This window comes from Danio rerio, chromosome 9 (genome assembly GCF_049306965.1).
Source record: "Danio rerio strain Tuebingen ecotype United States chromosome 9, GRCz12tu, whole genome shotgun sequence".
Taxonomy (NCBI): Eukaryota; Metazoa; Chordata; class Actinopteri; order Cypriniformes; family Danionidae; genus Danio; species Danio rerio.
The window spans coordinates 12,367,169-12,390,556 of record NC_133184.1 but is presented as its reverse complement, the minus strand read 5'-3'; the positions used below and the strand labels follow the sequence as shown (position 1 = coordinate 12,390,556).

The following is a 23,388-nucleotide window of genomic DNA, read 5'->3' as shown; positions in this document are numbered from 1 at the left end:
AGTTGGGGTTTTGGTAGGCGTTAGCAATACAATTTATTGTGTAATTTAAAAGATAGAATAAATAATACATGGTACAATACTGTTTTTTCCTTACTGTGACAGTTGGGGTGGGGGTAGACGTTAATAAAATATAATAAATGAGAAATTTAAAAAATAATACAAAAAATTCTTGTTAACTACCCCAACCATATCCCAAATAGCAAAAACCAATGGCGAGGGCTATGCGACCACGCACAGGCTGTGCCGAAGCATACGCATGCACTTAACACAGAAGTTTAGACCAGCCTTTATTCAAACTGACTAAAAATATTAAGTTAAACTTTGTATAAATCAAAATATTTTGTTGAAACCTGATTAACTGTTAAAAATAAATTAAAGTAACACAAAAACATTTGTTGTTATGACTTTTTGTCATATTGTTTTTATTTTTTTTACAGTGTAACAACCACTTAACACATTCATGATATTGTGAACTTTACACTTCCAGAAAAATAAATAAAAAATAACCATTGATGAAGCATTTAGGGAGTTCAGAAAAGGCACTTCATTATATAGAGAAGAGAATAACACTCTTAGCGGTCGACTTTGCTTTTTATAACTTTACAAATCTAAACAAATCTAAAAAAACAACCTCCTCAGCTTTCAAACATTTCAGATGCAAGTAAAACACAGTTTCCATCTTGTCCCTATCATCAGTCAAACAGTTGACTCTGAGAGTTATGTTCGGCCTAATTCAAAACACGTCAGGATGCAGACCCTCTTAGTCACCACGTAATCTTATATTAAAGAGATCAGCAAGGAATTAAAGCAGACCTTGGCTGTGCAGCAGGATTTACTCAGGTCCTATTAGACTTATTAATTTATCGTTTTAATTAAATTCTGGAAATGCAGCTCTGCAGAAAAGTAACTTGTTCTTGGATAATCCGGGTGTGTGCAGATTCACGGTTCAGGGTGCGTATCAATAGCCAAAAGGCCACCTATACGGACAGTTTAATGAGAGGACGTGAATTAACTCGCCACCGTGTATAATGAAATGCTTCTTTATCTGGCACACTATGGAATAAGTGCAGGGAGAGAACAAAAAAAAAATCAATGATAATATCTCCCGATTACAATCATCAAGGTTTACTTCTCTTTCAGAATGATTCTTATCAATTCCCTTAAGAGCAGCAGTCTGTGTGAAGGATCGATATCAGGCCAGTGCTGTGGTTTTATTTAATGCGCTCCGCCCTGGGCATTGCATGAGTGTTTGTGAGTGAGTGAGTGAGTGAGTGAGTGAGTGAGTGAGTGAGTGAGTGAGTGAGTGAGTGAGTGAGTGAGTGAGTGAGTGAGTGAATGCATTCAAAGATTATAGTAGTGTCGCTGTTTTTTTTCTTTTTGCTCTTGATATGAATCTGGATCACATTCACACATTATCTAATTATTCCTGAAGAGCTGCTCTGTAATTGTTGATGGTGGTAATGAGGATGACAGGGAGAGCGGGAGAAGAGCACTGCCAAACTCTGTCTTTGTCAGGATTTTTTGATTGTGTGCTTTATTGTGTTTAGGGAACACAGACACAAGATCAGTTTATTGAAGTAGTTTATTTTACTGAATTACTACAATGTTTTTTTTTTTTAATTATTTTCTCTTTAATAATGGTATTGTATTAGTAATAATAAATAAATAATCATTGGATGCCTTTAATAATTGCAACAATTCATTGAGAATTTGCAGGCCTAATAATAATAATAATAATAATAAAATAATAATAATAATAATAATATTGACAGCAAGCATTAAATATTATAATCTGTTATGGATTAATAAAATGTTTTAATGTATTCCTGCAATTTTTATAATAATAATAATAATAATATTATTATGACAATAATTAATGAAAATGTAATCATATAATGTATGTAAAAATAATATAATGGGAACAACTGATAAAATAGTATAATATATTATAATTTAGTTAATAAGAACTATTAAAAAGGTAGCAGACGACACAGTGACGCAGTTGGTAGTGCTGTCGCCTCACATCAAGAAGGTCACTGGTTCGAACCTCGGCTGGGTCAGTTGGCATTTTGTTGTGGAGTTTGCACGTTCTCCCTGCGTTCACGTGGGTTTCCTCCGGCTGCACTGGTTTCCCCCTACAGTCCAAAGACATGCGGTACAGGGGAATTGGGTATTCTGAATTGTCCGTAGTGTGTGTGTGTGTGTGTGTGTGTGTGTGTGTGTGTGTTCGCGGATGTTTCCTAGAGATGAGTTGTGGCTGGAAGGGCATCTGCTGTGTAAAAAACATGCTGGAAAAGTTGGTGGTTCATTCCACTGTGGCAACCCTGGATTAATAAAGGGACTAAGCCGAAAAGAAAATGAATGAATGAATTAAGGTAGCAATTTATTACAATGTCATTTATGAATAGTTAATATGTCATAATGAATAAAAAAATATCATATAATGTATGCAATATGTATGTAGTAAATAATAATAATAATAATAATAATGAGAACAACTGATAAAATTTGAATATAATAATAACAATTTAGTTATAATAATTATTAATACGATCGATTAATTTATTAAATTATTACAATGTAATGTATAAATAGTTATTATAAAAACAACAACAACAACTAAATAAAAAAATAATAATAATGACAACAATTAAATATTAAAATCTATGATGAATTAATAAAATACTGTAATCAATTCCTATAGTTTTAATAATAGTAATTATAATAACGACGACGACAACAACAATTAAATATTATAATTGTTGTTTGTACTAATACTAATGATTTTAATAAATATTTTTTACATCAATAGCAAAATCACTGCAATTTATTTACATTTAATAACAGAAACATAAATGGCCTTGAAAACTTTTATATATATTCATGTAGCAGTGCGATATGGCTGTATATCGGCACTGGTAGGAGGCGTGCGTTGCCCCCACCAGTGCTGATATACAGCCATATCGCACTGCCACGAGTGTGATATTGCATTTATACAACAGTTTGACAGCATAATTGTGTATATAAAGACTGAATCAAACATGGAGAGTCTCAAAAACCCTTTTGTATGAGGAACTACTTTTTTTCGGATTCAAATCATAAGCTGGCAGTTAAACAGTTGAGCGTGCATCTTTTAAACTTTAGATCTGTAGTGTCTGCTTTTTGCTGGTTGTATTTGGGCGGAGTAATACACAAAGGGTAAAGAGGCTGTAGGAGTTCTGATATGGCAGAATATTGCATGGCTATCAGCCAATCAGATTTGAGAACCAGACAGAACTGTTGTATATATATATTTATATATATATATATATATATATATATATATATATATATATATATATATATATATATATATATATATATATATATATATATATATATTTGTTTTTTAGATATTTCAAATAATGTTTTTACTTATTATTGTTGTCTTTTAAGAAATAGAAGTGTTTTATTTAAAGTAGAAGTATTTATTAATGACAACAACTAAATGTCATTTCTAAAAAGAGTTAGGCTATAATCTAAAAGGCAATGATTAAGAAAAATAATGTTGTTGTTTACCTGCACCCTTCCAGCTCATAAAACAACAGATCTGGACAGATTTGGGGGCTTTATATGCATCACATGTGAGAGAGTCTGAATCACACTCACAGCACCTCATGGCCCCGTCAGCCCTGCTCAGCTTCCACTGAATGATGCAGCATGAAGCCCTGAGCAGTGCATACGGGCGGCTTAAGCCATGCGCAAACATCAGCACACTTTATCAGCACACACTGACCGGCGCTCCTGGAGCGGCCCGTGACTCCTCGCAGGTGTCTGATATGATGGGACTGGAATGTGAATGAAGCGTCACGTAGAGTCGATGCTCTTGTCAAGCGGGATTACACTCTGATGTTGACAGCCGCAGCTACAGAGAGCATTGTTGTGTTCAGATGAGATGCGGTGGCAAACTTGGCTGCAGCTTCTTGACTTGCCTTTGTAGAGGTAGGATTTGGAAAGCAGAGCCTTTGCACTTTTGCTAGACTAGAGATTACGCAGGTCTGGACTGAATTCTTGATTAAATTACCACATTTTATAGGCACGTGCCTATAAGTAGGCCTGTTGTGCTGGAAACTTTTTTTTTTCTTTTTTTACAATTGGTTAAGTGTTTTCTACTGATCTTGTGTTCTGTTCAACCCAAGCTCATTCTGAAAACGTAGTCCCGGAGCCGTTTCTGGAGACTGCGATTTACGTAGCCGGAGGTACGTATGGCCGCATTTCTTTTTTTAAGCGAACGCTATGGGGCTGTGTGACGCCATTCCTCTTCGCGCTTGCCTGCTGACAGCTTACCTCCATGTGGACCAGTTTGTCCGTATAGCTCGTCGTGTAAGTCTTGGAAGTGGAGACCCTGAGAGGAGCTGACCGGGTTCGAGTCCGGGGAAGAGTAATTCCAGAAATCAGTTAAGACAAAAACAGAATTCAAAAAATAAAGTGAACGAGTTCATAAAAGGGTGAGAATGTGGTGAAATCCAAAAACATGGTTAAAATGAGATGAGGGCATTTCTTTTTCTGGAGAGCTTTTGTAAATCGTTGCTTGGGTTTAAGGAAGCAAGCGTGCGGGCAGGCAGGTCAATCGGTTAAACCGGTCGGGTTTAGGGAAGGAGGTGGAGAAGGGTGGGTTGGCCGATTGGCCGGTCGCTCAGTCAATCCTTCAGTCAGTCAGTCGGACAGACGATCACTCGACAGCGGCCTCCGGTGGCTTTGCGAGAACAGCGCGGGCGCGAACGGCGCTCGCGAGAGACGTTCGAGATGCAAAAAAGCGCATACAGTGGCCTGCACAAATACGCACGGACGTATACGCCAGGACGTATTTTGCGGTCTCCAGAAATGTCTGCGGGACTACGTTTTCAGAATGAGCTGGGTTGGTTCTGTTTCTCAACATGTTAACCAATGTGACATATCTGTTTATTTATTTTGTAAATAACTGTGTATTAAGAACATACAGAACTGTCAGATTGTTGTTTTTAAATCCTCCCCATTATTATTATTATAATTATTATTATTATTATTGACAATATATGCATATTACTACAACTAATATTATTAAAAATAATAAAGATAAACAACACATTTAATTTACTCAGCTCATTTAATGATTACTATGAGGAAAATACAATGTCAAAAAATTCTATAAATATTTTTAAGGAGCAGACAATGAGTTCTATGAGCAACACCTGACATTTTTTACATTAAATACAACTTTTAAATGATCTCCATTACAATTTAATCCAAAAATCAACAAATAATATTTACCTCTCTCTCTCATCCTGGCATTGTATCTGCTGTTTCAAAGTTCTCTCCATTTGGTGCTGTCCAGGATATCTTCTGGCAATGCGTTGATGATCTTCAAGTCTTCCTTAATTCTGTCCATCCATTGTTTCTTCGAATGAATCTGATATGATTTCATTTGTAAATTAAGTCATGACTCATTTTAGTCATCATCGTGCATCATAAAACATTCTATGCCAGAGGGTGTAGACGGTGATTCCATTGAACAGTAAAAATCTTCACAACTGCCAATCTTCCTTCATTTTTTTTTACAACACCCATTCTTCCTATGGTTTAATCAGTTAGTAAAGAACAAACTGGAACATCCGGAGGGAACCCACGTGAACACGGGGAGAACATGCAAACTCCCGCAGAGATGCCAACTGGCCCAGCCAGGACTATAACAAGCAACCTTCTTGTTGTGCTAACCCCTGAGCCACTGTGCTGCTCTTTCACACCATGCTACTCTTCCACAATGTGTATTTTCTTTCCCTTACATCAAGAAGCACTTAAACAAATTCTTAATCACAGATTTCAACAAAATTTTCAGTAGGCAAGGAAAGCCAAATTTACTTATATAGCACATTTCACACAAAGTGTGATATAAAAGAATGAAAAAGAAGAGAAAAACATAATAGTGCGATCTGTCGGACGTAGCACTGTGCTCATTCAGTAAATGCACAGCTAAACAGATGTGTTTTCAGTCTTGATTTGAACGTGCCTAATGTTGGAGCACATTTGATCATTTGATCATGGAAGCTGATTCCAGCAGTGAGGGGCTTAGTGGCTAAAAGCAGATTCACCCTGCTTTAACTGAACTCTTGGAATTTCTAGTTTATATGATCCTAAACATCTGAGTGATCAGTTAGGTTTGTATTCAGTCAGGACATCTGTAATATATTGAGCTCATGGGCCATTTAGTGATTTATAGACCAGTAATAATATTTTAAATTCTATTCTGAATGTAACTGGGAGCCAGTGTAAAGACCTGAGGACAGTTGTGATGTGCTCTGATTTCCTGGTTCTGGTCAGAATCCTGGCCGCAGCGTTCTGTATGAGCTGCAACTGTCTGACTGTCTTTTTGGGAATGCCAGTGAGAAGGCCGTTACAGTAATCCACCCTGCTGCTGATAAAAGCATAAACAAGTTTCTCATAGTCTTCACTGGAAACAAAGCATCTAATTCTTGCAATGTTTTTGAGATGATACAGTAGTAGGCTGATTTACTAACTGCTTTGACATGACTATTGAAACTCCGATCTGACTCCAGAGTCACACCAGGATTCTTGACCTAATTTTTTGTCGTTTGATGAAGTCGTTTGATGAGGAACGCATTTACCTTGAGAACCTCATCTCATGTTCCCAAACGCAATGACTTCGGTTTTCTCTTTGTTTAACTAGAGAAAGTTTTGGCACATCCAATTGTTAATTTCATCGATGCATTGGCAGAGGGTGTCAACGGGGCTGTAGTCATTAGGCAGTTAGGCTAGGTAGATCTGAGTGTCATCAGCATAGCTGTGGTAGGAGATTTGTTCTTGTTCTTATTATTTGGCTCAGAGGGAGCATGTAAAGGTTGAACAGGAACAATAGCGTGTGAAGGCAGTGTAATAGGCAGATGCTCAAGTCTTACAAGTAACACATTTCAGTACATTTTTCCTCTTCTGTTGAACATTTTCTTTCTTCTGTTAAAAACTTTCTGAGCCCAGCTGAGTGCCCAAGAGCAAAAATGGCAGATTTCAAATCACACACTGAGCTTTTCAGGGGTCCTGCGCCAGCAGAGTAACTGGCATTGAGCAGAATGGGAATGCAAACAGACGGATATCTCCAGGTATTGCAGACCGCCTTGGTACCATTTATTTCTTACAGCATGTCTAAAACTTTTCAGATAACTGAAAAATCTGCCAAATGCACATTACTGTAAATGAAAGCTTTGGGCTTAGTACAATAACATTTTCCCTGCTGGTGGAAATAATCCTTCCACTGAACTACATTTATCTGTTTGTCTTATAATTATGCTCCAGTTCAGTGTTCTGTCTCCTTCTCAAGTGCGTTATTAGTTTAAATAGCGTTCGAACATCTGATGATATGAAGATGGGCTGTTGATGATGGAGCTCGAAGTTCTGAGTCATTTACACTCCTCGCATTTAAACTCCATATTCACAGCCACATTAATGAGTGAAAGTTCCAAACAAGTTGAGTCAGAAAAGCTGATCCCTTCTTAATGTCAAAAGCTTCAAATGTCAGCGCTCACCCCTCCCGAGCCTCGCCATTTATCTCCATCTCAGCAGCCTCCCGTTCCTGTCACAGGACTAGCTGCAAGATACTGCTGAGTCCCGTTCGGCTTTATCCTGTGGAAAAAAAAGTCAGCAAGGATAAAAGCGTGAGAGAAACAGTGAGCAGGAACTGAAATAAACAAGTGGAAAGGAGAGAATTGGAGTTACAGAGAATGAGAAGAAGATGAGCAGTGTCCATCTATTCAAGATTCCTGGGTCCCTCTGGCTTGTAACAATAAGTGGGACACCACTGTGTCCTGCACTTTTTAGGACTCGTTGTGTCTCGGAGTGTGAAAGATAGAATGGAAGATAGACAAGAGAAATGGGAGCCTATTTTCTCGGCCACGAGAGCCATGCTGGCATTGTGCACACAAATTCTACTTGCTGAGAGAAAGAGGTATACAAAAGAAGAGGAAAGTGATAACCACAGGTCGCCTGAACAAAGAGCAAAAAATATCAATAGATCTGCAAAGGAAAGCAATAGGATGGTTTTCCAATTACATTCACTCCAGCATTTATCTCTATCTGAGTTTATGCAATTTCCGTTCAGTGTTGGACACGGGACTGATAATGGGCTTTAAACCCTGAGGATAAAAAGAAAAAACATTTTGTCCACAAATCTTAGGAGCTTTAAAAAAATAAAAATTCAAACTCTCTTGCAATGAGATTTGAGGTGTTTACCATCATAAGATATAATAAGAGATTTGGAGTTTACCATCATAATTTAGTGTTCACTTTTCTTGTTCATGAGATGCAATTGGAATTGAAGAGTTTAAAAGTAGATAAACTCAATAAACGACTTTTGATATTTGTTCAAACTACTTGTTTACAATGAAAACAACCCAACTCAGTTTGTTTGGGCAACTTTATGTTCAATCCTCTTAACTCTGTATACCTGGTATCGGGTCTATGACATCATTTACTTCCATATTCATCGAATTTTAAATGTCTATACTTCGTACTACCCCATAAGTGGTTCCGTTCTCTCATCAGTTGGAATTGAATAACTTTTGCATAGTTTATGATCAAGAGATGTGCAGGAACCAACAAAATTAAATACAGCAACCTAGACCAACAGAACCTAGAGGTAAACTTTCAAATTTGAGTTAAAAAAGCACCTCTTTTTTTGGAGGGGTTTAATAAAGACAGCAATTATTTTGATCACTTTCAACAGTGTTTTATGAAAATTCAAAGGGTTTTCTTTAAAATGATACCAACCTTTTGCATTACCACATCTGCATGTGGATTTGGAAAGCTTTTGAATTTGGATAGGCAAAATCCAGTCGGAAAGCCCAAAATAGCACTTGACTTTGAGGTTAAATTTGTAAAAAATGTTTTTAAAAAAAGTTATGTAACTTAATTGGTTTGAACTAGGACAACATGAGGCAGACCCCCTAGTTTTTCTCGATTCCGCAATCACTGAATCTATTGCAAAATCAACTAAAAGTTACAAGTTTTTGCAATCCTGAAAAATTCTAAATATAAAAGCAAAATAGTTGTTCAAATAATATAAATAAATTGTTCAAAATAATAATTCAAATGAAAATGATTTGACATGATTGGTTCAAAATGAATTTTGCTCTTGAGTTCGGTTTGCCCAAAATAAATTGACATAAAATGATTCAAATGAGTAGAAGAGTGTTATGTTAAGGTACACCATTGGTTTATTTTTGTGAGTGTATGCTGGTCACTAAACTATAATTAGGTGTAGTACTTAAACAGAAAAACTAACCCTAAAATCCAATCACAACTCATTGATATATATCGGATAAAATGGACTCGCAAAATTTAAAGCTCCAAATGACATTGCGGAGAAGCTTTTCTTAATGATTAGCCATCTTTTTTTAAAGATATATTTTTTTTAAAATAATGACAAACTGGAAACTATTTGGTTATGTCATGAAAAATAATGATACAAATACACAAAAATTATTCGCGAAAGCGTTGTAAATTATAAAAATTATAAAAATAAAATAGGGATACTTAAGGTGTCCAGTACTAGTTTTAGCGTCTTTGTTTTCCCTCTTTAGAAACGCTGTAGTTTTTAGCAATTGCTAAATTCACTGTTTGGTTAGATTGATTCCATGTCACAAGCATGATTCACTGGACAGATGAGCTAATCGCACACTGAGGATATCTGCTGGTATTGCCAAATGAACAGCATCGAAAAGTCAGTGTATACGCAAAAATATTTATTGCTAAGTAGTTGTAGTTAGCGTGCTTGGTGTGATCAGGCCTTAATTAAGAGACTAAAACATGAATATGAAAGGTTGTTAAAACAACCCCAAAACTGGCAACAGCCTAAGACTTTATGCTTTAGATTTGTAGTCCTTTTCACACGACAATTAACCTGAATAATCCTTGTTCGAAAAAATGCATTGTTTGCATAGTCATGTATCATTTTTAGAGGAGGGAAATGTCAAACAATGGAAAAATATGTTAATTGGAGTGCAGAAGTAATATATATATGTTTTTATTTGCAGTCCGAAAACTATTTGATGGCAGCCATCAATATGAGAATGTGCAATGCTAGAGCCTTTAAATAAACAGGTCACATGTTGTGTTGGGCCAATCAATAACACTGTAAACATTGAATCAAAAACCTCTCAGAGTTTAGGAATGTACAGGGTAAAACAACAGCATATATGAATACCCATAATCAATTGGTAATCTATCTTATTAACGATCATTGTTAAATGTGATAAATGTCACAGATAACCCAATATTTGGTTAACCTAAAGTTTAAAATGACCCAGGTTGAACTATTTCAGATGCGAAAAGTGCAGTTAAAAGCCTAACAGGTCATAAGACAGACTGCAAGGCTTGTAAACCTTTGTATTTAGGATAAAGCCATACAAAGGCTATATCAAGCAGTCCTCCAAATAAATTCTGCATCCTGTCTGTCTGTCTGTCTGTCCATCTATCTATTGGTCTGTCCATGAATCCATCCATCCATCCATCCATCCATCCATCCATCCATCCATCCATCCATCCATCCATCCATCCATCCATCCATCCATCCATCCATCCATCCATCCATCCATCCATCTATCTATCTATCATCTATCGTCTGTCTGTCTGTCTGTCTGTCTATCTATCTATCTATCTCTCTCTTTCTGTCTGTCTGTCCGTCCATCCATCCGTCTATCTAATTGTAATCTGCATCCTGTTTGTTACCTCAGAATCAAGCTGACTGCAGATGAAATGCTGAGTTATGTAAATGTGCTTAGTCATTTATTAGTGTATTCATAGGTTAGTTTCCATATGGTCTTAGAGGACTGGGGAAAGGAATCAGTAAATGTTAGGGTATGCATACTGTAGTACATCAAATTATTTGAATTAATCATTGAAATAGGAAATTGCCCTAAGTCCCTGATTGACACAAGTGACTGCCAGATGTGGGCAGCTGTAGCCTCTTACCAAGCAGCTGCTGTCTCCGGTCCCTCCGCTGCTCATTGAGAAGGTCACAGTCCTCTACATTCCACATCTACAAGCACTGCATTTATATCCTTAGAGAAAGACTATTTGATGTCTCAGTGGTTTTCAGAGATGTTTTCACTTACAAACCCCGAAAAACATTTTCGTAATGCTTCTTTCATCTGATAATTGTTCAGGTTACGAGACAAGAAACCACCGCGCTCGGAGAGAGCGGACGCTAATGTTTATCAGATGAGCTGAGAGGAAGTCTAAAAGAGTTTGTGAGCTGATTTATGGGCTGACTTCAGATACGACATTATCTTTTCCCCTGTCTGATCACCTGAATGACAAGTGGCACCGACTCAGGGGAATGTGGACTCGTAGACTTCGCCCCGAAGTGTGCGCACCTGCCAGAACCCTATCTGTAGCCAATCAGTCATATGTTCGTTCAGCCATAGTCGGCCTCACTAAGGGCCCGGGCTCCTTCACAGACACGTACGAGAAGTGGGGAAGGGTGTTATGAACAGCTTTGAAAAACTGAAATATCCAATTGATTTGGAGGAGAGGAGGAGAAATCGTTCAGAAGCCAAAAGTTCTGCCAGCTTTTGCTCTGTTCTCAAGTCGATTGGACGAGGGGTAGAATCTTGCACTCAAAAATAAAATGTTTCTCTATGCTGTAAATGATGAAACGGTCGTTTGTCCATTTCCTTCATGTAATTGATCTATCTATCTATCTATCTATCTATCTATCTATCTATCTATCTATCTATCTATCTATCTATCTATCTATATATCTATCTATCTATCTATCTATCTATCTATCTATCTGTCTGTCTGTCTGTCTGTCTGTCTGTCTGTCTGTCTGTCAATCTATCTATCTATCTATCTATCTATCTATCTATCTATCTATCTATCTATCTATCTATCTATCTATCTATCTATCTATCTATCTATCTATCTATCTCACAGATAGTTGTTATGAGTAGCTGTAATAATCAATAAATCCATTGGTATAGCGTTGTTCTGTCTGTATGTATGTCTGTCTGTCTATCTACATAGGCCTTAAACTCAATACCTGGAGGGCCACAGCTTTGCACAGTTTTGCTTCAACCCTAATCAAACACAGCTGATCTAGTAGTGTCTAGCAGTCTTGAGCACCTTAATTAGTTGGATTAGCAGTGTTTAATTAGGTTTGGAGCAAAACTGTGCAGAGCTGCGGCCCTCAAGGAATTTATTTCGAGACCTATCTCACAGATAGTAGTTGTGAATAGCTTTAATAATCAATAAATCCAATGGTATAGCATTATTATGATATCTATCTATCCATCCATTTATCTCACAGATAGTTGTTAAATAAATAGCTTTAATAATCAATAAACCCAATGGTGTAGCATTGTTATAATATCCATCCATTAATCCATCTGCCTATTAATCCCTCCCACAGATACTTGTCATGAGTAGCTGTAATAATTAATAAATCCAATGGAATAGCGTTATTATAATGTGTATCTAGGGATGTAACGATATCAAAATTTCACGATACGGTAATACCTCAGTATGAATGGCACGGTACGGTATTTATTAAATCATTTAAAGGAAAAACAAAACTATTGAAGAGACTCAAAAAAAGTGCTAGAATGTTCAGGTTACCTCAACACTGAACAGATCAAGGACATACAAATGATCTATCTGTAAACTTTCAAACAGGAACTTTAATTATTCAATTTTAATAACAAAAAATATTAAACCATGTAAAAAAAAAAACACCACTCGAAAGGACAAGCCATGAGTGAGATAGAGGTCTCTTGGTGGTACAAGTCAATGTCTCCATCAATCTGAGCAGTGTGCTGTGTTCTGCTGTCCCGTTGACTAATAGAATCCCCATCATGTTAGTCGTATTCCCCGACTTGTATTTCAGCACAGTCTGGCAGTGCCTGCATACCCTTTTTTCTGTCACCTTTTCTTCTTTCTTGTTTCTTTTCAGAGAGAAACTGAAATGCTTCCACACTTCTGATTTAAAACACACTTTAGGTTCGACCATTTTTTGCTCTTTCTCTTTGCCGCTACTAGCAGCACCCTCCATTTCTGCATTACTGGATCTGTAGCGACAACAGACCGCAAAGGATGATGGCTATTCCTGGGCTGATGAAAATTGTAGTTTCCGCTACCTCCCATTCGCCTGAGCAAACTTTTCACCAAAAGACCTATGATTTTATTCAGTTATACCCACAGTAATATTGAAAGAAATTGCTTTAATAATCAATAATAAATAGAAGATAATTAATTATTAAAAATCCTGTTCACATATGGACTGCAAGGGTTTTACTGTAGATTGAACCCATATGAAATGTTCCTCTACATTGAGCATGATTAAATGTCCTTTGTCTTGCACTTTCATCATTCAAGGATGGGATTTGATGAACCTAGATGTGCACTGTCTAGATGTATGGCTGATGTTTTTCATCTCAGTCATCGGCGTAGTTTATAAATGCATGTACTCTTGGTAAGATCAAAGAGGAATGCGAGTTTTTTTTGCCATGAGCGCATTAAAAAGTAACTAAGGCAATATAAATATGAGAGCTGAACTAAAAGCAAGGGTGTCCTCAGTGACTCTTCCACAATGGCCCATTGTTCACGCAGTATTTACCAGTCGTTCTCTGTCATCCATCTTGTGTACATTTCCCAGCTCTCAGCATGAGATGGCCTTCAGCCAGTGCTCTGGGCTTCTTGTTATAAATCTAACAGCATTGTTTGCTATGATGCTCAGCCTCCAGCAGTCTGTCATCACAAGGATGCACGCCTGGCTTGAGGAGAGATTTCCCCCCAACCGCCTTGTCTTGCCCTATTTCTTTTTCGATAATGTTGAGAAGAACAGATGGAAGTGTAAGTTTGCAGGCACGAGAGCCCGCGGCGGCCATGTTTCCACGGATGTGCATTTGAAGGGAACGGTCTCACTGCCTTTGCTCCCAGTGCTTAGAGGTCACCGGTAATCACAGCTTTGTACCGACGAGCCGTCGAGATAACGACGGTCATGCGACTTTCACTGCACAAAAACACCCCTGGGGCCTTGCTTGGTTCAGAGCTGGCCAAGAAAGTGGCAGCTAGAGGACCAATCAATGTATATTTGCAGTTCCTCCTCTTTCATAATTGTGATGGAGATACATTTGAGTTGACCTCCAGTCACTTTGGATGCTACACATCGCCGAAACCCTCCAAGGAGCTTGTTAGCATTTTTAGCCTCTTTTTCTTCTCGCTGTTTCCATGCAACAGATGCAAAGACGAGTGGCTCTGTATGACCTTAGTTAAGGTAGGTACATCCTACGAGACTCCCGGCATCTGCGAAGGTGGGATGACACTGAGTGATTGCCTTCCCACAGGGAGCGCTGGTAAGTGGGAGATTTACCCCGCAGGTTCTCATGGAGGGGGCACCAGGATCAGAAATAGATTTTCACCAATGGTAGATAATAGCAGTCAGCAGAAAATTATTCTGGGGAAGAAAAAAAAAAAAGAGTATGAAGCGTATTATCGGGAGTTCGGAACAAGGCCGTCTCCTCCCCGCCCAGAGGAGGCGTGGGCGCAGAGAGAGAAGCAGGGGAATTCTAATGGCATTTATTCTTCTCTCGGTTACAGGATAACTATAATATGTCAGTAGTGTCTCGTGAACAAATCCATATTGGCTGGCTTTTTAGATATTCAAGGAGTTTTATTTCTCGCAGGTCCTGTTAACACAGCATTCGTTCCCCAGCAACGTGGCACCCTATTTTTCCTCAGTAATTTGCTGTATACTTTGTAAACATACACTCGAGTCGATGTTTAAATTCATTCTCCGTGGCAAACAATGTGTCTTATTAGAACTCTTGGGAACGGCTAGAGAAAATGAGCAAAAGAAGTAAAACACAGTCCATTTGCAATATGAAATCCTGCTCGTTTCTTTTTTTATGTCATTTTATGTAAATAACAGCTTTGTGCAAAATTCGGAATAGAAAATAAATGCTTGTTTTCAGTTTACAAGTTGGTATTTGAATCAGTCTCAACAGATAGGAAGATATATTGCTGTCTGTTTATGGATCACTGATAAAAACTGAATGAACAAAAATGACTTTAATATATGGTCACACTTTGGCCCAATCCCAATTCTTTTTTGTACCCCTTCCCTTTGGCCCTTCAAACAGAGTGTGAAGAGGAAAGGCTTCAAAATTTCCCCCTAAGAAATGGGACAGCACTAACACCTGCACACGTCCTCATACTGTATGTCATTGCGATCTCTTTCTTTATATGAGATCAGACGATCGCAACTGCTGTAGTTATTCCAGTTGCTTTATTTTTTGGTATTTATCTTCAGGAAATCACTGAAGGCATATATCATTTTATCATAACGATCTAATGTGGCAGTAAGATTGTAACTATCGTAACATTTACACAGTGGCCATATTCATCTATGTAAACACACGAAAACAACATTAACATTATAGCAGACACTGTAAAAAGGTCAATTCCAGCCACTAGACCTTTCTGCCAGGGGATTCGAGTGTCAGAATGACTGCTATACAGGAGTTATTATTAAGGATTATATATATCAAGTTTCAGAGATTTTTATTTTAGCTTTTTTTAAAGCATGATGGTAAAACACAAACACGGTCATGAATATATTAAAACATGAGCTTGTTTGTTGCAAAAATTGGTATTAATGACAAAAAATACTAATTTGTGGATCTCTTTACTTCTGGGTGTAGCTATGCAGGCGCTGATGTATTCTGGGAAATTTTCTTACACCTTGGTTTTGAGTGTGGTCCTGAAAAATTTCAGTTCGAAGGGCTATCTACCTCTTCCTCTTAACTCTACGCCTTCAAGCTAAAGGGAATTGGGACACCCCTACCCCTTCACGGGAATGCACAAAACAAGGGGTAAGGGGAAGGGCTAAGGGATATAATTTGGATTGGTCCATTTGTTGAATTTAAGTTACAGTGCATCTACATACCAACTAATTCTCATTAGATTATAAGTAGACTGTTAGGTTGGGGTTAGGGTTAGTGTATTTGGGCTTGTACTTGCAAAGTTTCTTATAGTCAGTTACATGTCTGTTGAAGGAGCAGCATCAGCAGATATTAAGCAGACAGTCTATTAATGCTTAAATGGACCATCAAAAGAAAGTGTTACCAATATGTGTATTGCTTGTCAGACCTAGGCTGCGTCCGAAACCGCATACTTCCATACTATATAGTATGTTTAAATCAGTATGCGAGCCGAGTAGTATGTCCGAATTCATAGAATACGAAAATCAGTATGCGAGAAGTACCCGGATGACTTACTACTTCCGGTGAGATTCTGGAGTGCGCATCCCATGCACGCTGCTCTATCCCATGATGCCCCGCAAGCGAATTCATGAATGGGAGTGAAGCGACGCAAATGACGCAGGTAGGTCGCGTGACCATGACAAAATGGCGGATGTAGTACGTCCGAATTCCATTCATACTTTTCACATTCATACTGTATAGAACATACTTTTCTAAAAGCCGAGTAGTACGTTTGCATTCAAATGCAGTACCTACTGAGTAGTAGGCAGTTTCGGACGCAGTCCTAGTGCTTATAGTAGCAAATAGTAGCAAAAGTTTGTGCCTGACTAAAAATTAACTGAAATTTTAACGATCTTTGAAAAACTCCCTTTTTGTCAATACACTTTTTTTTGCTCCAAATCTGCCCTGTATGACATCTCGAAAAAAAAAAAAAAAAAACACTATTAATTACTCCTCAGACAAGTGATTTTATTCCAGGGATTCTGCAGGTTTCCCACAATCTAAGAAATTGCTGTTTCAAACACCTGTGGCCCACAAATATATCACACTAATAAAAACCTTGTTTATCTTCGTTCTAGGAGAGCCTACGGCATCAGACACCCTACCAGAAAAAAATATATAAAAATGATCACACCGTGTCAGTAATACCTGCTTTAGTGAGTACAGGATGCGTCCACAGGAGGGATTAGCCCTATTGATCCCAGCTGGCAGACAGAACTATTTGAAAGTCAGAACAATCACATCGGGAGCAGACTCTGTGGGCATGTGGACCAAAGGAAATGGGAGATGTAAGATATAGTCACAGAAGTGTGTGTATAGAGCAACAGGGGAAAGCGCTGAACAGATAAGAAGGAACTAACACAACTATTGCCAACAGCTGCTTCTCCTATTCACCTCACAACTCATTGTGCCCTTTTTCCCTTAAGGGTTAGATTTTTCTCCTCTCCCTGTGCATAAACAACTGCAGGTCAATTGTAACATACCTAATAAATGAGCACATGCTCAGTTTTAAACTATTTTAAAGTCAATCTGTTGTTACAGTTAATCATTTTTAGGATTTAAAAAAAAAAAAGTATTTTATGCACAACACCCTCTTATGTATAGTCTAAAAGTCAATTTCCAACAGACCAAATCAAGTCAATGATCTATAAATGAGAAATTTCACCAAGAGATACACTGACTGGCCACCTTATTTGGTAAACCTTTTAGTACTATACTAAGTTGGACACCCCTTGTACACTTAGAACTGCACCAATTCTTTATGTAGAAGGTGCTAGAAGTCTTCCTGAGAGATTTTGGGATGTTGGCATCAAGCACCGGTAAGTAAATAGCCGCGTTTCCACTATCTTGCCTAAAGCGAACGAGCCAGGCCGAGCCAAGGCCAGTCGCGTTTCCACTGTCACTTCCGGGGCCTAATCGGGCCAAATCGGGGCTTTCTTGGGGCTAGCGGCCGGCCTTTTTAGGCCCGCCGATAACCTTGGGCCAACTGGGGCTTCAGTGCGGAGTGCGGACACTAGTTACATGCGCCTATCAAATAAATAAATAAGGGAAAGAAAACATCTAGCCTTATAGGCTGGGCTCTTTTTGCATATGATCCCCCTTTCCCTTCTAAATGTAAGGCTGTTGCATAAAATAATAAAGTTTTAATTTATAAGTGACTTCTTTGCTGTGTCCTCCTTGATGTTTCAATAACGCATAATAATCTTTACACCATATTTAAGAAATAGCAGACTGTAAAGGTTTTCAAAAGATTTTGTCATCTTTTTAAGGTGTGTTTGTGCGCGTTTAGATACCTGTATGTGTGTGAGAGACCGAGGAAAATAGCGATCCCTTCTCAGCTCTGTTGATGCCGCGCAGCTTTTTTCTTTTTGTTATTTATTTTGGAGATAATACACAATATGAATACAACAGAAAGACATGAAACTTGACAAATTTCTTGTCCACTTTTGTAGGCTCAAAACAATAGTGTCATATCTTCATAAAATAGCCTAAGCTATATTGAAATAATTTAAAGAATTACAAATATCAGATAAAATAAAATCACATTAAATAAATAAAGCAGTATAAAACAAACAAAAGCTAATCCAATTTAGCTATTTAAAACACCCATATATCAAACCGTTTTAAAGCCATAGTAAACTTTCATTTTACAAAGGCCTATGTGAAAAAAAAAAGATTTTAGATATTTCCTAAAAACAATAAACACAGAAGAAGGTTTGAAATATTATTTAATAAGTATTTGAATGCGATGATATTAATTAAATCTTGCGAACAGAGCATTTTTTTGGTAAGTGGAAGCAGAAAGGCGACCTTTTTTTCTGTAGGCTAGGTTATCTTTTTTTCTTAAATACATGAGGAGCTTTAGTAGTGGATAGCTGCTGAGCGCAAGGAAACATAAGCTATATTTTATTACTTGCTCTAATGTGCTGAAATACTTAACACTTTCTTTAAATATCGTTAAATAAAGGGGAATCACCTCATTCTCATAAGTGTCATTTAGCCTATAGGGAAAAATTAATGTTTCAGGTCTTTCTGGAGCATTTGGGCTGAATGTTTGGCGGCGTCTATCAAAATGAGGATTTTATAAAATATATTTTCTTTCAATTTTTCTGTCTTTATTAACAGAGAATTTCTGTGGTTTTATTTTTTGGATGGTGCGCTCACTGCGCTGGGACCCTCCGTTAGTGGCGAGACCACTCAATTTCGATGCCAACAGTCGGTCGGTGAGTAAATGAATATGATGAATGAGAACACACAGGCCTGTGCGTATAGACAGATAATGTAATGTTGAACAGTAACGGGTCATTTGTTTGTTTCGGATGTCTTTATTTAAATGGTTTATAATGATGTGATGGTGTGCTTTATCTGCCTGATTCCCGCTGAAGTGGGCGGGTTGTGTGACGTTTTGATTCGGGGGACGTTCTGGGGGCAGGGTTTGCGTGACGCACTGCGAGCTACTAGCCCGACAGTGGAAACGCGACATGATTTCGGCCTCACTGCTCAACCTCCCGGGCGATTGGCCTGGCCCAGCCCGATTAAAGCCCTGGCTTGCACTGGCCCGACAGTGGAAATGCGGCATGCAACCTTTTCATTAAATGTTCCTCACTGGCCGAATAATCTTCGCACTCTCATGTGGACTGCTGATTCACTGGTTTCATTCAAATGACTAGTAAAAATCTCTTTTGTGAGCATGTGTACCTAAAAAAACTAATCTCATTTCTCTCCTTACTCTAGCTTATCATTTATTGCACTAGGAGATCCTTTATGTAGGTAGAACTTCATGGTGTATCATTTAATGCCTCCTCATTTGTTTGTTGCTTTTAACAAAAGCCTCTGCTAAATGTAATGTAAACATGAGACCCAGTGAATGCGCTGGGACATTTTAGTTTAGTAAACTTATTACAAGAGCTGTGAACCTACACTAGTTTCACGGTTCGGTTCGGTTACGATTATCATGTTATCAATTCGGTTCAATTCGATATTTCGGTGGATCACGGTGCATTGACGATGCTGTCATATTTTCTTCACAGCAGCAGCTCTTGTATTAAAATGTATGAATATATTTATATTTATATAGGCTATTATTTGTAATACAATTGTGTCATTTAATATAAAACAGTCAGATATATAAACTGTAACTTTAAAAAAACGAGCATTTAGTAAATAATATAAACAAATATAAATATCCAGCTCAATTTCTGATCCTTGTCTAGTTCTCTTACACCCCTTTGATTGGTTACATCCTCAACAAAAACGGTTGCGGTTGGCTCTTGCGCGCTGCGCTCTTCAGATGAATGATAAGCGGCAGGCGGCGATCTCACAGCCGATCTATGATAGACACGGTGGAGAAAACTCTGCAGACACGCGCTCGTTTCTGTATCCAAAAGTAACACTGTAAAACAGCCAAGAGGAGAAGAAAAGCCACGCCAGCAGGTCAAATGGGCCACTGTGTGTGTGTGTGTGAGAAAGAGAGAGAGACAGAGCGAGAGCGAGCGAGAGAGAGAGAGAGAGAGAGAGAGAAATGGAGTAGGCTACTTTCATTCTCAAACATACACAGTGAAATTGTGCACAGTTCATGAGTATTAAGTAGTAAGAGCGTTGTAAATACTCGCAATCGTCTCCCTCGCGACAGAGCGCATATGAGGTAAATGACGTCAGTAATAACCAGTTATGATTATTACTAAACCGATACCGAATTGTCCGCGTCTGCATTGCGGTGCATCGAAGAAACGATTAATTTTGACACCCCTACTTATTACCGTGAATAAAGCAGTTTGTCAATTCTGGATTTGAGTGGTACGGTTCTGTACAGTACAGTACTCATTTATTTCCATTTCCACTGTCTAATGGCCCATTTTAACTGAACAGTATGAATCGGTACAGTACACATGGCCCGTTTCCACTGAACAGTCCAGCACTGTCGTGGTGAGCTGAGTGGTATATCTATACATTAATTTATACCAATATAATTTTATACGCAGTGTAGGATTATATAATACAGGGTATACAGTGGTATTACTTGTAGTTCAAGAAGGAGAGTGTATTATTATCATCAATTTTCTGTTTCTCCCTCACTCACACAACTGCAACCCACCGCACTCTTCCAATGTGCATGCCGTAAAAGCAGCTCTAGTAAGCTTGTATTGAGAGGATTGAGAACCAGATTTAAATTTCCTAATTTCAAAGTACAGGGATTCCATATGAAACATGAATTTTGATTCTGTTTATCAATTTTTGACTTTTTAAAAATAATTCTTGTGACCATTTTACAGTTGTATCTATCTGGCAGGACCTGCAATCCATGGTTGTATGAAGCACCTTGAGTTTTTCCCTTAATGATGCTTATGATAGGGGGTAATTTACCATTAACTATGATAATATTTTAAGGGTGTTGCATATAATCCCCTCTATAGTTATTTTAGGTAAGTGAAGCTGTTAAGGGTTTCATGGATATTCTGCTCATACAATTTTTAAACCCAGCAGCATTTACTTTATCACTTTATAGTAAAACTAATTGTCTACAGAATGTGAAGTTGAATAAAGACTGACAAAGCAGTGCTTTTATGGTATGTGTGACACTATAAACGGTGGGTTTTGGGGGGAGTTACATTTAAAAACTTGATATAAAAGAATTAAGTTTACAATTTCCAAAGGTTTTGTAACCCTAAGATGAAAATAGATTTGGTGTTTCAAATTCTAATTTGTAGGGGCCACTCTTGAACTGCTTTTGTACAGCTTTCTCACGTCAGAGGACATGCAAAACAGCTTCGGTGTTTCAGCGTCTATTTAGAACTGATTTTGGATGGCTTTCAGATGGCTTTCAGTCAGTTTATGTTTAAAGGTTTAGTGTCTCAATGTCTGAATAATAGGGACTGATTTCAGATGACAGTTTCCAGAAATCAGTGGTTATACAAAACAGGTTAAATTTTTCAAAGTCTAATTTGTTGGGGCACTTTTGGACCGCTTTCATACGTCAAAAGATGTGAAAAACAGCTTCGATTTTTCATTGTCTAATTTGTAGGAATTGACTTTTGGACAAATTTTGGACATCATTAGATGTGCATAACAGGTTCAGTTTCTCAGTGTCTTTTATTGCTTAGTAGGGACTGTTTTCAGATGTCAGTGGACATAAGTGGACTGCATACGGATGTCAGTGGGTGTGCAAAACAGGTTGTTGTCTCAACATCTCATTAATATGAATAGCTTTCAGAGGTCAGTGGACGTGTACTCTTTTGTACATCACTAGATGTGCATAACAGGTTTGGTGTCTCATCGTCTGATTGGGTAGGGACCACTTTCCGATGGTTTTTGGACAGCTTTCAGACGTCAGTGGATGTGCAAACAGGTTGGGCATCTCAGTGTATGATTATTAGTGAAGGCATTTGGTCATCAGTGGGCCACTTTAGGATGTTGATGGACTTACAAAACCGGTTCAATGTGTCAACGTCTGATTAGTATTAGAATTTTTTCCAGAGGTCAGTGAACGTACACTTTTGTACGTCACTGGGCGTGCATAACAGGTTTAAGGCGTCACACACCAGATGCGCCGCTCAGCACCACGACACAGCGTGCACATGACAGTTGAAAGTATCGCACACCAGATGCGCACATTTGCATGATATTTAAAATGAAACTTATCAGATGGCTCTCTGTGGCGCTGCAGAAATATGAAGAGTTTCCGGAGTCATGGCTGGGCGCTGCCGACAGCCATCGACTTGCCACGCCGGTGTGTGTGCCCTGATAGAAACCTATGTTTAGAATTCTAAAATGCGTGGCATTGTGCGGCACGTTGCCGAGCGGCACTTCTGGTGTGCGACCAGCTTTAATGTCTCAACATCTGATTAGTAAGGACAATTTTCAGAGGTCAGTGGACCGCTTTTAAACATCTCTGCACATACAAAACAGGTTTAGTGTCTCAATGTCTGATTAGCAGGGACCACTTTCAGATGGCTTTTGGACAGATTTCAGACACCAGTGGATGTGCAAACAGGTTCGGTATATCAATGTATGATTATTTGTGAAGGCATCTGGACATAATTGGACAACTTTTGGATGTTGGTGTACTTACAAATCTGGTTTTGGATCTCAGTGGATGTGCAAAACAGATTTGTTGTCTCAACGTCTGATTAGTATTTATTGTTTTCATAGGTCAGTCGACGTGTACAGTTTTGTACGTCACTGGATGTGCATAACAGGTTTGGTGACTCAACATCTGATTAGTTGGGACCATTTTCAGAGGTTAATGACCACTTTTGGATGTCTCTGCATGTACAAAACAGGTGTAATGTCTCAACATCTGATTAGTAGGGACCACTTTCAGATGGTTTTTGGACAGCTTTCAGACATGTGCAAACAGGTTTAGTATCTCAGTGTATGATTATTAGTGAAGGCATTTGGACATCAGTGGACCACTTTAGGATGTCGGGGGACTTACAAAACAGATTCGGTGTGTCAACATCTGATTAGTAAGGACTGCTTTTGGATGTCAATGGATCTTCAAAACAGGTGTGGTGACGTAGCAAACATTTCCATTCTGGCTCCTCAGTGAACGTCTTTTGAACATCAATATTTTATGTTACTTGAACTTTATTATTACTCTAAT

General features: G+C 38.2%; 1 protein-coding gene across 4 annotated transcripts in view; it reads left to right on the top strand.

Moving 5' to 3' along the window:
* The window catches only part of nup35 (nucleoporin 35), an 86,476-nt gene that overhangs the window by 17,801 nt on the left and 45,287 nt on the right, over positions 1 to 23,388 (top strand). The window contains exon 10 of one of the 4 annotated variants that reach the window (XR_012384872.1): positions 16,865 to 17,563. The exons of 2 other annotated variants lie outside the window; for them this stretch is intronic. The gene's annotated coding sequence lies outside the window, so the exon portion shown is untranslated. Of the gene's footprint in view, positions 1 to 11,189; positions 11,679 to 16,864; positions 17,564 to 23,388 lie in introns of those variants that run through there. One more of the 4 variants, XR_012384871.1, reaches the window with a different exon arrangement.